This window comes from Gracilinanus agilis, chromosome 1 (genome assembly GCF_016433145.1).
Source record: "Gracilinanus agilis isolate LMUSP501 chromosome 1, AgileGrace, whole genome shotgun sequence".
Taxonomy (NCBI): Eukaryota; Metazoa; Chordata; class Mammalia; order Didelphimorphia; family Didelphidae; genus Gracilinanus; species Gracilinanus agilis.
Window position 1 is genome coordinate 180812011 of NC_058130.1, and position 3876 is coordinate 180815886.

General features: G+C 39.4%; 1 non-coding gene across 1 annotated transcript; it reads right to left on the reverse strand.

Annotated features, from left to right (window-relative positions):
* Positions 1-3526: 3526 nt before the first annotated feature.
* Positions 3527-3598, reverse strand: TRNAT-CGU. The gene has a single exon. It is a non-coding gene; the product is annotated as a tRNA-Thr (tRNA).
* Positions 3599-3876: the final 278 nt, after the last annotated feature.

The window sequence follows — 3876 nt, forward strand, 5'->3', positions numbered from 1 at the left end:
ACTTATTTGGATCTCTCACCAAATTTTCTTAAGATTTGTTTTCCTTTATGAGGCAGTACTGTTCAACATCTTTAACCATTCTCCACAATATTTTGCAAAGGAATTTATATTCTAAACCAATGTTACCCTTGGCTGTTATGTCTCTTCACTTGGCAAGCAGGTCAATTTCTAGACCCTTTTAGTCTCTTCATTACAGCATTCAATTTATGCCAGCCAAACATCTGAATGGAATTGTATCATCAAAGGAGTCCTTTCCTCCATCTATTTTTTGGCATTAGTAACTTTAAAAAATAGGTCAGGTTGGGATTATTTTAGTAGCTCATAGTATCTTTTTTTCATTTCGATACTTTAAGTTTTGTATTAATATTTATCTTTGCCCAAACAAATCGGGCTGACTGTACATAGATAGCAGGAATGACTATCTATGTACATCAGTAATGAGTCATTTCCTATTTGATAAAATATAATCAATTTCTCTCTCTCTCTCTCACTCACTCACTCTCTGGTGATCCTGTTGATGCTTGTGATGCTCACATAGTTTTTTGAAAATAAAGTATTCATGATATAGATGTGAAGCTTCCTCACTGCGTGACCCTGGACAAGTCACTTAACCCCCATTGTCTGACTCTTACCACTCTTTTGCCTTGGAATCAATACACAGTATTGATTCTAAGATGGAAGGTAAGGGTTAAAAATTTTTTTTAAATATTCATAGTCGTGGAAAATGAGGAGGTATCCATTGATTGGGGAATGGTTGAACAAATTGTGGTATCTGATGGTGATGGAACACTATTGTGCTAAAAGGAATAATGAACTGGAGGAATTCCATGTGAACTGGAATGACCTCCAGGAACTGATACAGAGTGAAAGGAGCAGAACCAGGAGAATATTGTACACAGAGACTGATACACTGTGGTATAATTGAATGTAATGGACTTCTCTGCTAGTAGCAATGCAGTGATCCAGGACAATTTTGAGGAACTTATGAGAAAGAACGTTATTCACATCCAGAGAAAGAACTGTGGGAGCAAAACTGCAGAAGAAAATCATATGATCCATCACATGGTTCGATGGGGATATGATTGGGGTTTTGATGTTAAAAGATAACTATTGCAAATATGAATAATATGGAAATAGGTTTTGAACAATGATGCACATATGACCCAGTGGAATTGCTTGTCAGCTCTGGGAGGAGGAAGGGAAGAGGAGAGGGCAAGAACATGAATCATGAAACCATGGAAAAATATTCAAAATAAATAAATAAAATTTAAAAAAATAAGGCAACTGAGACAACTTCAGGCACTGGAACTGACCACAGTCAAGCTCAGGATAGCACTACCTCTACCTAAGAGGTGAGCTGAGCTAGAACATATAGGAAAGGTGGCAAAAAAAAAGGCCCCCCAAATGAGCAAAAGTCTCTGGAATGTCAGCAGGTGAGGATAGTGTCTGCACTGTGACCACAAAACAACAAAGAAAAAGGCATCTTAAGGACTCTACAAGGAGATCAGCAGAAAGCCACATGGTATTTAAGGGGAATTTCAATTCTTTACAAAAAGAGAAAATTACTTATAGCCAACCAGTAGCTATGTTAATCCATTTGACACATAAGTTCTTTAGGTGTGAGCCCACTTTTCCCTGATTCTGAATGTTCTGAATGTTTGCTAGGAAGTTTTGCACCAAGTTTTCTTCAGTAAATACTTAATTCTAAAATGCAAAAAAAAAAAAAAAAAAAAAAAAGGCAAAGGGGTGGGGGTGGGGGTTAAAGGTCTTTCCCGGTTCCAAATATATTATTGTATGATCCTATATGACCACTGCCATTCTTCCCATAGAAATCATTCCCTGGATTGATCTGGATGTGAGATCAGGAAACTGGGACAGAGAAGAAGAGAACAAAACTGTTCCAAGTAGCAGTTAGTTTGGGGGGAAATGAAGGAAGTGAAGGGAAATGCAAAACTGCAGCAGAAGAGAGGAAAGGAAGGTGGGAAGAATCATTTCTAGGATATCGAGCTGAAGCAGTTGTTCCCAGGTGGCCATTCACATGGAGGCATATCTAAGCCCATGAAGGTATGAAAACCACCGATTACCTGAAGGTTCCATCTCACACCTATCAGATTGTCAATATGACTGTAAAGGAAAGTTGGTAAGGATGTGGCAAAATTGGAACACATGCACTGTTGGTGGAGTTGTGAACCAATCCAACCATTGTGAAGGACAACCTAAAGGGTTATAAAACTGTGCATAACCATTTGCTCCTGTAATAAATTACCACTGGGTCTGATTCCCAAAGGGATTTTTAAAAAAAGTTGGGGAGAGGACCTATTTGTACAAAAATATTTATAGCTGCTCTTTTTGTGGTGGCAAAGAATTGGAAATTGAGGGGACATCCATCAATTGGTGAATGGCTGAACAAATTGTGGTACATGTTACTGATGGAATCCTATTGTGTTATAAGAAATAAGTGATATGATCTCAGAAAATGCTGGAAAGATCTGCATGAACTGATGCAGATTGAAATAAGCAGAGGAGCCAGGAGAATGTTGTACACTTTAACAACTATATTGTTCTCAACTGTGAAAACTGGGCTACTCTCAGAAATGCAATGATCTGGGAAAAGCCTGAAAGACTTATGTGGGGAACGCTATCCACCTATAGAAAACGAGCTGTTGGAGCCCAATGGGTGCAGATTAAGGCATATTTATTATTTACATCAGTGTATTTATGGTTTTATTTTGGGGTTTTGGTTTTGTATGAGTGTTCTCTTACAATAAGTGTTTTGTGTGATAGTAAAAATTAAAAAGAAAAAATAAATAGAAGAAAATTGGAGAAAAAAAAGAAAATCACTGATTATCTGTAGATGAACATCTCTGGTTAAATGTAAAATGAAAATTCAAATATACTGGAGGAATTCCAAACATATTTTCATTTATTCATGGACATAAATTAATTATTGAGGACCCAGAAGGTCAAATGACTTGGCCCAAAATATAGAGGTAATTGCACAGAGGTATAGACAGGCTCCGGTGTTTTTATATATAAAATACACAAATTGCTTTTTTTTTTTTTATTCATTTAGCCCTCTGGACAATCCTTTCAATTTGGGGAAGAAATATTCCCTACATCTGTTTAGATTTTTATGGCAGGGTTTCTGGCAGAGCAGACCACCGTTATTTTCTTTAAAAACACAAAGTTGACAAGCGAGTAAAGATTTCTGAGAACTTTGTTTAGTATGGACCTACTGGAAGGGCTTTCCACGGAATCGACCTCCTGCAGCAACAGAAGTGGACTGCAATAAATGACTGTAATTCCTAGCTTTGCATGATTCCCAGCTCCAGAGGCATACACTACATCATATAAAGGTTCCCATAAACTTTGCGCCAAAGGTGGGATAAAACTGGAGAAACACAACAGAAATGACAACTCGTCTGAGGTTGAGACCCTCTATTGATTTGTGACGATCTCTGATGCTAGCCCCATCACAAATGAAATGATCCTAAAAATTTGCTATCTTAATAAGTTACTCCTAACTAGGCACGGACGGGGTTCGAACCCGTGATCTTCGGTTTACGAGACCGACGCCTTACCACTTGGCCACCGCGCCTGCGTTAGAATGTCTAGCGGGCGAGCCTCTATTCTGGCGCCACTCCCGGGTGCTTCTCAGCGCGGGCACGAGCACACTTTACTTCCCGCGCTCGCTCGCTCGCTCTTTCCCCCACCCAATCTCATCATAGCTGCTTTGCCAGAGTGAAAAGGCTTGCGCAGAAGGGTCTGCGGCAGTCCTCCGCCTCTAGATCCCATTACGCGCTCCTCGAGTACCGAAGCCGTTATGGGCGGGGTAAGGAGGCGGGGCCAACTGTCTCAGTCTCTCTCAGTTTTAGT